The sequence below is a fragment of the Lepisosteus oculatus genome, chromosome 19 (genome assembly GCF_040954835.1).
Source record: "Lepisosteus oculatus isolate fLepOcu1 chromosome 19, fLepOcu1.hap2, whole genome shotgun sequence".
NCBI lineage: Eukaryota > Metazoa > Chordata > Actinopteri > Semionotiformes > Lepisosteidae > Lepisosteus > Lepisosteus oculatus.
Genome location: NC_090714.1, coordinates 3484452 through 3496557, shown reverse-complemented (window position 1 = coordinate 3496557; position 12106 = coordinate 3484452). Strand labels below are relative to the sequence as shown.

Sequence of the window (12106 nt, the reverse complement as noted above, 5' to 3'; positions counted from 1 at the left end):
CATGACATGAGAAACAAGAAGAACACACGACAGGAGGCCATTAACCCCATCTGGCCTGTTTGGTAGCCAGTCTTTAATTGATCCCAGGATCTCATCCATCTGTTTCTAGGAAAAAAAGCCAGAGTATCGGCTTCAACAACATGGCTGGGTAGCTTGTTCCAGACTCCCACAACTCTCTGGGTAAAGTAGTGCCTCCTGTTCTCCTTTTCAATGCAAGTACAAATACCAGTAAATATCACATCAGCTTGACCCTTGTTAGGTTTTACAAGCTGCACTATTTTGTAGATGCTTTAACGTGTATGTTTTAGTTCACCACCACAGCATAGCAGTACAAGAACATCTAGCTGTATACATTCTGAAAGGAATGAAGTAAAGTATGACCAGATCCTTTCAAAAATGCTGATTCTAAGCTTGTATCAGCCGACAGCTTCCTCCCACCAATAACCGGTCAAGCAAGCCAGCGGAAAGGAACTGACCGTGTGCATCAGAGCCAGAGCAGTATGACAGTCCTGCGTTCTGGCGCCACAGATCGCTCGCACACTGCAGTGAGACGGCCGCATTCAGCAGCTTTTTCATGGGTAAATGAGAATCATTACATTGTTAAACAGAAAACCCAACAGTGAGAATACAGAGTGAAAGAATATTGCAAATAGATCAAGGTAAACCCAATTTACCTTTAATTTAGATTAAAGGTATACGGTTAGATTTCTGGCATACGGTATCAGGGCATTCACAGTTTTACGAAGCACGATACATATATAAAGAAAAGGTTTTTAAATTTGCCCCCCCCTTGTTATATCTCAGCCCTTACAAAACACCTCCCTTTTATAAATCAGGTTACATGACTCAGAGAGGAAAAACTGTGAAAAATACAGATCAGATCTTCCAGCCCATCAGCACAGCCTACTGAACAGATGAACAGCGACGATGTATTTTATCCTTCAAAAAAAGTATCAGCACGTCACTCAGATGAATCTCCGTCCTCGCTTGGCAGAATTCTGAGATTCTGTTCTCTCTTCCTCTAAGTATGTGTATAATTTACAGAACGTTCTACATTATACATACACAACTTCACGCATACTGTATACAGAGTACATGAACACAAGTCTTTTTGCCAGATAACCCAAGTTGGGGGAATGTCAGTGGAAAGACCAGCCACTTCAACAGAGTCCCTAGCCACCGTTGGAAACAATCCAAAACTACACATCTGCACAGCACATCTGACCTATTGATTTTTGCGTACTATCATTCTTGTAGCGTCCTGGCACGGCGTAATTGTTCACAGAGCTAAATAAATTCCCTGGTAACTCTGGCATTTACAATTTTAATCAGGTCGGATTCTAAACGCTTCTGATTATAATCTGCAATACCGGACTCTAATATGGCTGTGCTTTTTAATCCTGCACGTTAATACCTTGAGTCAATAAAACACATTCCTGAGCTTCTTTCCCGTTCAGTTACTCTGAAGATCCCCAGGAGAATTCCAAGCCCTTCTCTGACTGCGGGCAAGAACCTGTCCCACCCCCCCCCGATTCATAAGGATAAATCCCAGACAAAGTCAGGCAAATTTCTATCTTCATAGTCTGTTGCCAAAGACGGAGCTTCAGAGCTGTGTTATTTTTACAAAATGTTAAAATAATGCACCAAATATATTACCAACAGGGTTTTTTTTAATCAGTGGAAGGGGGTCTTTCTTTCCACTTGAAGCACTGCTGTGCGTGGGGCTGATATAGTTAACCATCACAAGGAGACACTCCCTTCAACTAGACAAGCACACTACACCTGTTTATGAATGCAGCTGCTGGCACCCCCAGGGGAACAGCTTCCCTTGGAATTCAGGTCAGGTAAAGTTAAGCAGATGCTGTTGGATACACCTGTCCTGGGCCATTCATCACCCTTCACTCTTAACACACACACCAGGTCACGAGGAGGGAGGCAGGGCAGTCTGCCACACAGTTGCCCACAGAATAATGCCAGCTAATGCAAACCGCAAAACTGTTGATTTCTGCAGAGTTTTTTTCTTTCACGTGCAGCAATTGAATAAGCCCTTCACTGCAATCTGTGCCAGAAGAGAGAAATGCATTAACCATAACTTTCTCTAAACTGCATCCCTCCCAAGAAAAACAATTTCTTCTTCTTATTATGGAACAAGTTAAGGTTTATTCCATGCTGAAAAGAGAAGAAAAGAAACACAACGTTTCATCTGTGGAGTCTTCTTCACACCTAAAAAGGGGTCCACAGTAAACCTTTACTTGTTCCTTTGCAGCCTACACATGCTGACACAGCTACCTACTTAAATTACCCACTAATTATTATTATCTGCACATAGAAAAATTGGTTATTCCATTGTTTTCACACTACACTGCCATGCAAATTATTATGTTATTATCTTAATTATAAATTCCTTTTTTATGAATACAGTGCAGTGTTAGAGCACAGACCCTGCTGGACTACATTCCCCAGAATCCTCTAGCAGAATGACTGGCTACTCTTAGTCACTTGACCAGTTGCTGGGAGACAATTGGTCAGGTTACTGTTTAAAAAAGCAGGAAGCAGATGCTTCCTGTTTTAGGTGGAGTGATTTATGTGGGCTGGTGGGTAGAATGCAGAACCTCTGTGTACCCCATTCACCAGAAGGAGAAGAACTGTTTTGGACCAAGGAATTGTGAGTTTGAGAGCTTTGAAAGCGCTGGTTTGTGAGGCATCTGGGTTGGGACTGCAGTGTTGGGAACTGTGAGGAGAAACTGATCTGTTTGTTTGAGGCCAGTAAGTATTTCAGGCCTTGGCTGTGATGGGGGGCTTTGAGAATGTTATTCATAAGCTTGAAGATCTTTCATTTTGAGAATGTGGTGGCTGTTTTTCCCTGTGCTGTAAATAAAGAGCACTGGTGCTTTTGACTCTAACAGCTTGGTGTGTCTCTCCTGGATGTGCCTATTTAAAAGAGCCCTGCTGTTGTAGGCTATCGGGCATGCTCTAAAGAGAAAGAAGGCCTGGGATTCTTTGTTGCTAGCCACAGGTATACAATGGGCTCACTGGCCAGTGGTAGGGTTGGGGAAGCACTTGGCTGGGGCTCTTGATTGAAAGAATCCCTCTCAAGCTCCCTGACTCCTGCTGGCTTACAGTGACATCAGTGAGGGACACCTCTCCAGTTGGCCCTGTTCCTCCTCTACACTGCTGTAGAGACTGGGGTGCTAAAAGGAGGCTGGGTGCTTCAATGGAGCTGATCTGCACTCCCTCATCCTCCCTGGGCAGAGAGATGGGGGGTTGCTGCTGTGAGCCAAGATGTTAAGGTACCATTGATTCCAAATTGGGAGGGCAGAGGCTAAAATGTGGGAACTCTGAATTAAGAGAGAGAGTGGGGTACCTGTCCACTGTGGGTCTCTCATGGGAGAGAAGCTACAGCTCTTTCATGCCATTGAGACCCTCTTGCTTTCATTGACAAAGCTGGGGTTGCAGCATATGGAGGGCGATGCAATATTCTCCTGCCACTGCAGGAGCTGCTCGAGTTCCTCTCCGGCTGCCTAGCTCGATCACTCACAGGAGCTTGCTGTGGCCAGAATGTTGCTCTATCGCAACTGGGGAAATGGGAGCATCTACTATACTGTTCTGTACACACTTGCACAAGTGAGGCTCTAGCTGTCTCCAACTCTGGTAGAGGTACAGCCCCTGTCCTGTACCCCACTGGGAGAATTGGGACCCCCTGTTGTGCGCTGCCAAAGAGGAGGCAAGGTGTGTCTTGCCGTCTTGCATGCAAGCAGACAAGTGGCCAGCAGGTCCCAGAAGAAACCTGTTGCAGCAGAGGCTGAGAGTCCACCAGCAGGCTAGTACTCCCTCCTCCATGTCTGTGGCTCATCTACCTGAAGGTGTCGGCACCCTTTATTGAAGCTTTGTTCACTTTTGTGATACCTTGTTACAATAAACTGTGCAGCACTATCGTCTGTCATCTTTAATTGGCATATTTAGTGATCTGCTTGACGTATTCGGTACACCTTTGGCCTATAGATAGTATAAGACTGGGCTTTCTGCAATAACTGTATAGCTGCTCTGACTCTTGCAAAACTGGTCCAGCTGCCTTGACAGCTTTCCTGAATTAAAGTCCATTAAAACTGACTGTCTAAGCTAAAACCTTCAAGGTAAAAGGGGTTGGAGGATTGGAATTCTATGGTGAGGATCTTGCATGAGTAAGAACAGGGACTGGGAAGCTACCACATTGCTATTTTTTTTTTTGTTGTGCATCTTGGCCTAGAGAAGCCTTATAAAAGTGTTGGTGCAAATGATACTCACTATCGAGAGAAAGTGGCTTTGCACAGGAAAGCCCTGTCCCTATGTACTGTGACAAGCCAGGTGCTCATGCTCTCTGTAAAGAGCTAGCCTGGGGCTGTCATCACTCCAGCATCTGTGAGTCTCTGGCCATCAGCTCTCCGGCAGCATCACAGCTGTCCAGATGTTGACGGCGGGGGGGGGCAGTGGGGGCGGAAGTCATTGGCGAAACTGAAACAAGGTCGGAGCAGACTGGAAGGAAACGATAAAGCAGAAATTAGAGAGGATGCAATGAGGTTAACCAATTTGAGATTAGAAATCCGACTGGTCCGAGTTGATCGGGCAACTGAGGCATATCTAACGCCATCCACCTTCGCAGTATTTGACTGCTGTCTCTTTAACGTGCGTCTTATCAATGGGGGACCCGCCCCCCCTCCACTGCCACAGCACCAGGCACCTCTGCCTGCGATCTTCCCTTCTTCCTAAACAACAGACTGGGCGCCTGTTCTTTCTGAGCAAGTGCCCTCGTCTGCAACCCCCCCCATCACTTACCCACCCACCCTCAACTCCTGGCAGGCAGACAAGGTCAACAGAGCAGCCTCTCTCTCTTTCTCTCCCTGTGTGTGCTCAGCTGAGCCACTGACTCCTCCCTGACACTGAGAGGGCTTTCATCTGCTGCCTCCCTCCGCCCTTGCCCCAGCTCGCCCTCAGCACTGAGGGAGGGGGGAGCCTTGAACCTCCCCTGACAGGAATTAATTAGCCCCAGACAGAGAGCCCAACCCACACTGGGGAAAGCAAACTGAACTGAAGGCCTCTCCCCTTCGCTCTGTCATTCTCTCTCTCTCTCCCAAGCCTCCAGCACACACACAGAACTGCAAGTCCTCATTACTGGTGCGTCTCCAGGCTCAGACTATTAAAGAGACACACACACTTGCAGAGCCGCAGTGCTTCAGGAGGGGTGCAGTTCCACGCTCAACTGCTGGTCAGAGCAGTGGCTCCTATCCCCGGTCCTGGAGGAACTCGGGCCCTACTCTGTTGTAATCCAATATTAGTGTCGGAACTCGAATTACGTGAAATGTACCTAACTGGGCCAGTGTGGATGAAAATGAGCTTAATGGTGGGAGAGTCTGACTGTGTCACTCCCACCCGTCTGTTCATCCACTGATCAACTAGTAAGAGCATGGAAACTGTGCACTTGATGCATTTTTCGACCCCCGGGAGTGATCAGTTAAGTCGGCAATTAGCACTGGAGAGGTGGAGATTGGCTGGAAGGAAAACCAGCAGACGGCCCTGGAGACCAGGGCTGAGAAGCATTGAACTAGAGCTATAATATCTCGTGCAACAGTCAGGCAAGTTCATCTGGATGGGGAAAACAAAAGCAGAATTTGGACAGGCACAACTTTCGTTCCCAGGTTAGTATCTGGTCCTTTAGTCCTTTAGTTACTTTTTAACGAGTATTTTAGCGTGCAACACAGTGGTTAGCATTCCTGGGGTGCTGTCTGGGTGGAGTTTGCATTTTCTGTTTGTGTGGGTTTCCTCTCCCAGTCCCCAGACTGGGAAGTTGATAGGCCTGTGTGAAAACTGGTCCTAGGTGTGCGTTGCTGTGTGCAATGGACTGGTGTCCAGGGAGCAAACTGCCTTGCCTGCTTGCTGGGATAGGCTCCCCCGTGCCCCTCATTTAGATGAAGCGATTAGAAAATGAATGGATGTTTTTATTTTAGATTCCTTCAACGTTTCAGGGTAAAGATCAACATATTCTCGCCTATTTCATTTCTGATAGACAAGGCCCAGTAAAGAGTGAGGCACAAAAATGTCTGTTTGTTTTGGGAAGTGGACACCTGCAGAGGAGAGATGAATGAAGAGGCCGGATTCAGGGAGGCACATTTAAACACCCAAAACCAATGTTAAACAACCTCCTTAAAGTAAAATGCCTTTGAAAGTTAAAGGTTAACTAGGGAACAGTCTAGTTCTGCCTGTGAGAATGGCCGTTTTTCTGACTGGCTAGCTTGGGAGTCAAATTAAGAACACTTCTGAAAGTCCGGCTTTCAGAACTGTCAACACTTGCAAAAGACAAGAAATTAAAACGTCTGTCCACCCAAACCTGTTTTTATTTTACACATAAAATGCAGTTTTGTCAAATACCTTACTGCTACCCCATGAGAAGGTCAGAAAGATGACAGATGGGGAAGCAACCCAGCCCTTCCTCGCAGTGAAGAAGTCCAATAGATGTGAGGATTCGTGCCGATTCTTAAGGGATCCCAGGGAATCTACTTCTATAACATAGTGGATTAGTCTGTTCCAGACTCCCACAACCCTTTGTGTAAAGTGGTGCCCATTTTTTTTCCCCCCCTAGATTTCAATGCACTTCTACTTGGCTCCCTTTCATATTTCACAGGTGTAGTCCATTGGATTGGCTCAGTCAGGTACGATGCAGTGACGGTGAGTATTTGTGTTGCCGCTTTTGTGCAAGTTGCTCCTAACTGATCAGGCCGTCGGTATTTGTCTAGTCTATGCACTGCTGACCTCAAATTGCCTTCGATAATGGATAGACATATCCCATGGGAAAAGTGGCCTCACTGTCTCCTCCTGACTCTACACCTTCGTTATTTTGCTCTGTGTGGCAGGACACACTGCCCCTCTCCTGCCTAGAGCCTGGCACTGGGCACTAAGAAGTGAAAGGAGGAGTGGGGGCGAAGGCTGAGACCAGCCAAGTGCTTGATCTCTCCTGAATGGGACTACACGTGTCCTCTTAGTGGTTTTGGTCACTAGACGCAGATCCTCGCACCCCTCACCCCAGCGGCTGCTGCCATTATCAGCCAGCAGCAGGGCCTTGTACTCCTTGCAGTGCCGGTCCATTGAACACAGAGGCACAAAAAAGCCAACCCCCTTTAAAAAGACCAAAAACAAAATGGTGTACTTGAATTTTTTTGGACCAGGGTGACTTCGGGATCTACTAACCAAGGGCAAACGGTAAATTCCGATCACTTCCTTTAAAGAAAAAAGAAAAAGGTTAGCTGGTTGCAGCTAATGAATACCTAAAGTGCCAGGTTTATTGCCACCTCCTTCCTTTTAGCATTCTGCCATAAACCAGGCTCTGGGATTACACCGGTATTCCAGTACTGTTTAGCTTAACTCTGTCAAGGCCACGTCTATAAAACTGCCCTGGGAAGAGTACAGGTTTCAAAAGAAGAACAGAACATAACAAGCAAGTACCTTTTAAAAAAAAATCTCTAGACCTCCTCCCCCCCCCCCACACACAGTACTCCCAGTGAACAGTGCACACTGCGTTCTGGATACAGCAAGACGCACCACTGTCCAACTGCCTTGCTCTTCTAGGACAGGCTGCTGTGCTCTGTTCCTTCACCCTGCAACAGTGCTGGAAGATCCCTCAGCAAAGCTTTTCCCTTCCCTGCCTCTCCCAGTAAGATAAACCTGCATTCCGGACCCTCCCCTCGCTCACCACTATCATACCTCTGCAATCCCATTACGTACACGCACACACCCACAGTCTTCCAGGCCCTTGTCCTGCTGGGATTCGCTGCGTTTCTGCAACTGCAGCGTGATCACCTGTACTTCCGTCAGTCCCTGAACCAGAGAAGACCTCACTGATGGCTCACATCAGCCATTTGCTACCCACTTTTCATTCACAGCTGCAGAACGGACACAGAGACACTCGCCGCAGGGACAGTTTTCCCAGAAGTCGGTCAACTTGCTGCTATGTCTTTGGACGGTGAGAGGAAACCCCTGTCAACAGGAGGAGAACATACAAACTCCACACAGACAGCACCCTAGGTCTCCAACTGAACCCAGGGCCCCACTAACTTCTGCACCGCCACACAGCTGAAATCATTTTGTGAATTGAATCATTTAATACTTGCTTTGAATACCTCCGTAGAACAGTGAAGAGTGCACTGTAAGTAAAACGTCCTCTTCCTGGACTCTGGGTCACTTTTGACGGGTTTATTTAAGACCCAGTAACAGGTGCCATAGGAGTCAGATGCCAGAGTTTTTGCACTTTTAAGAATACTTTGCATTTGTACAATATTTTTCATCCCAGTGGATCTCAACACTTTCCACATCAGAGGAGGCTGACTTAACCAGCACTGGAGTGCAGGCCCAGCTGCGAGACACATGCTAGCCATTCTGCATTGCACATCGATCCAGGACAGAGAGCCTGCTTCGCCAGTTCAAACAATTTTTTTTTTCTCATTTAGTCCATTATGAACAATGCTGTGGGATTGGGTTTTAGGTCTCATGGGAAGGATGACAACCTCTACAGCACAATGTGCCAAGTTGCCATACTGGAGCACAGGTTTGAAAACCCTGGTCTGTAGGTAGAGCACCCCCTACTGGTCCACCACCACTTACAGCAGCAAGCAGTCATATCGCCCTGCAACTCACAATCGGCAACCCGCTGAAGCTAAGCATGTGTGAGCCTGGTCAATACCTGGAGTGGAGACCTCCTGGGAAAAATTACTGTTGCTGCTGGAAGATGTATTAGTGGGACCAGTAGGGGGCGCTCACCCTGTGGTCTGTGTGGGTCCTAATACTACACTGTAAAAAGGCGCCGTCCTTCAGATGAGATGTAAAACCGGGGCTCCTGACTCCCAGTGGTAATTAAAAATCCCAGGCGTCTTTTGAAAAGAGTCCTGGCCAAATTTCCCCCCGGTCTTTACCAATCATGGCCTCCTGATAATCCTCATCTAGGAACGGGCTTCATCACTCTGTTCTCCTCTCCTCTCTCAGACCTGGCTAGATCAGGCCACAGAGTCTTAACCCTGCGGCGCAAACATGTTATTCACCCCAAGCAAATGCTGCACAGGCCCCTGAATAGGTGTCAATGCTACCCAGTAATGAAATTGTACTCTGCTGAACTTATTTTTCTTACGTCGGGAACTTTTTTTCCCCCCTCCAAATGAAGCCCGTCTTTGTGATGAAAATAGAAATTCACCATGATGGAGTGCAGAAGCTGGAATTTGATTTCCTTTTTAGATAATGTACTATTTTGCATCTTGGGAGCAAAAGAGGTGTGATGTCACAGGCACAGTTTCACATTGCTGTGTGGGGGGCAGCACAGTGCTGCAGTAGTTGGCGCCGCTGCCTCAGGTCCAGTTCTGGAGTTGGTCTGCACGCTGTGTGGAGTTTGCATGTTCCCCCTGTGTTCACATGGTTTTTCTCCCACAGTGCCACAGGCAGGTTAGCTGGCCTCTGAGAACACTGGCCAGAGATGGGAGTGAGTGTGTCTGGGTCGGCGTGTGTCCTGGGACGGGCTGGAATCCTGAACAGGGGGTCCCGCCTCGCGCCCGTTGCATGCAGGGATAGGTCGCAGCTCCCCCACAAGCCTCAGTCAGTTCAAGGGGTTAGGAAATGGACAGCTGGATTCCCACGTTAACGAAGAGGAAGACGGCTGGGGCATCTGACAGCAGGCCTCTCCCGGCCCCTTTGGCATGGCCACCCCTCCATCATGATGCCACCTGCGGCCTTTGAGCCGATTCATAGGTGGGGGAGTATTAGGAGGCCTGGCGTTTCTCCCTGCTGGTAAGGCATTCTTATCCAGAGAAGCCCTGGCACCTTTGCAGAAAGCTTTTCAGTTTCATTTTATCCACCACAAACAATGTGAAAAGACCTCGAAGCACACGGGATGTGAGACCTGTGTGGCATTACTACACACTTAACAGATTCCGGCCGTCGGCCTCCGTGACATCATCCTAACGAGATTTCAGAAAAAAACCTGGAAGACTGGGAGCACCAGGCAAGGCTACACCCTGCAATGCCAGTCCGTCACAGCCCACACACACACACACGAGGACAATTCAGAGACCGCAGTCAATCGAGCTGTTAACAAATACTAGGAGAGCATGCAAACTCCCCACAGGAGGTGGCTCAGTCCATTACTGACCTCGCAGCTCTTGGGCCCTGGGTTATCAACGGTACCCACTCCACCGTGCCATCGCTATTTAAATGACTTTTTAAACCATTCCTAGCACCACATTTTAGTTCTCTTGCTCATTAAGGGTCTGGTCCCTCTATAATCTTTAATGCTGCACAAAAAGGGCTTCACAAAACGAGCATTTAACAATTACTGTAATTACTGGTTACTATGTGAACTGGAACAACATGTGTAGATATATTTAATGGTTGCTGAAAGCTGTGAATGAATCTTGTGGTTGTGGATTCCCACTTATTTTTTAGTAATTGGTTCAAAGCTATTTTTGATTTCATTTTTCTGGATCTTACTATGAGCCCTGCCTGTGACCAAGCCTGCTGTTCACTATATTCTCCACAGAACAGAAGGTGCTAGTTCATCTGAGGCACAGAGCCCAGCCCATCTTCCCCAGTAAAATACTCAAGTTGACCAATTTCCCCACAGGGTCCCCATTCCAGAACGTTACAGGTACACCATCCTGTATCAGGCCTTGTACTGTGTTTGTGGATACTCCATTTTGTGGTAGGTGTTTTGTTTTACAGCCATATCCTAAGTGTAGGGTCCTTAGGAGAGGAAAAATAGCTATTCAGGGTACTCGGTGTTCTGTAGGAAGAAACCTGACCGTGACAGTTCAGATGCTGTGACGGAACGACCCCAGTAGTTTGTGACTCTGGGTGGGCAGGTGGGACAGAACTTACTCCCTGGGTTCCCACAGCTTCCAATTCAAACCATTTAAAAAAGGGTTAACCTTTGTTTCCAGTTTAGAAGGGTGGCTGTTTATGCCAAGTTTTAACCACAGCGAAATAATATATCATATTTCACACTGCTGTGTTCAAACTGGGGGCTGTATGTGCCTCTCGATACTGGACCCGATCTCGGGCTGATGATGTTGGGCTGGAGGGTAAATTCTGAGGGTCTTGGTGTCTCCCAGGATGGGATTTTTCATGTTCCTCCTCTGCCACTGTCCCAAAAGCTGAAACCCTGTAGCTTTTAAATCTGGTATTTGTCCAAAACACGGGTCACAGCAAACTGACAGCTTCCTATGCAGGCCAGCAGCCCCACCCTCTCCGGAGTCGCACTGAGCTCAGAAAGTCTCTCCTCTGAGCTGGTTCTGCAGAATCGCGCTTTCTTGAAGCTCTTCTGGTTTTATCGTTTCGAAACGGCACGGCTTTGTCATTCTCCCTCGGTCTTAAACGGGCGAATGGGAAAGATCTCGCGTATGTTTCAGGCTCGGGAAAACGGCGGCTTTAAAACAAGAAGGCAGCTCCGGGCTCACGTCAAGTGTTAACTTCAACGCTGCTCTTTTCGAGCGGTTCATATTCGTACTCTGCGCGGTATCACAACTCTGCAAGACCCAAAGCCAAAATCCCATGCTGTTCACATTCAAAACTGAGAAGTTTCCCCTCACCCTCACGACATAGTGACAGGTAAAAAAAACCCCACCGATGTCAATCGGTCAATTAATGAAGGAGCGACAACAGTCACTTTTCGGTGCAGTTTTTTTTTTACCGAACAGAAACGTCTGGCGTGAGGGGCTCTCGCCTTCAAGACTTGAGTTGTGCAGGCCCCCGCTACAAAATAACGTTTCGTGTTCTCCCGAGTTGCAAAGGCAACAGAAGTCACCGTGTTACAACGACACGCACTGCGCCCACAGCGAAGTCGCTTTGCCAGGCGAGCCCGCTACAACGTCGCCTCCAGCGCACGCAAGCCCCCTGACCGAGCAGCGCCGGAGACCACTCGGGTGAGCCCGGCGATTCCGCATCAGCCGGGTGTCCTCCGAGGCAGCAGAAAATAGGTCAGTCAGTCCCCAGACCCAGAGCCGTGGGACAATCTCGGCCAATGCAGGCGTTCGGTGGAACCAGACCGATAAAAAGACGTGTAAAGTACGCGAGAAAGCACTGTCACGTCCGCATGCCACAC

The 12106-nt window shown here is 48.0% G+C and overlaps 1 protein-coding gene and 1 long non-coding RNA gene across 3 annotated transcripts in view; both read right to left on the bottom strand.

The window, feature by feature from the left end:
* LOC107078950 (uncharacterized) overlaps positions 1–12106 on the bottom strand; it is a 385366-nt gene that overhangs the window by 39963 nt on the left and 333297 nt on the right. The gene's annotated exons all lie outside the window — the stretch shown is intronic.
* The window catches only part of glis2b (GLIS family zinc finger 2b), a 48107-nt gene that overhangs the window by 35282 nt on the left and 719 nt on the right, over positions 1–12106 (bottom strand). The gene's annotated exons all lie outside the window — the stretch shown is intronic.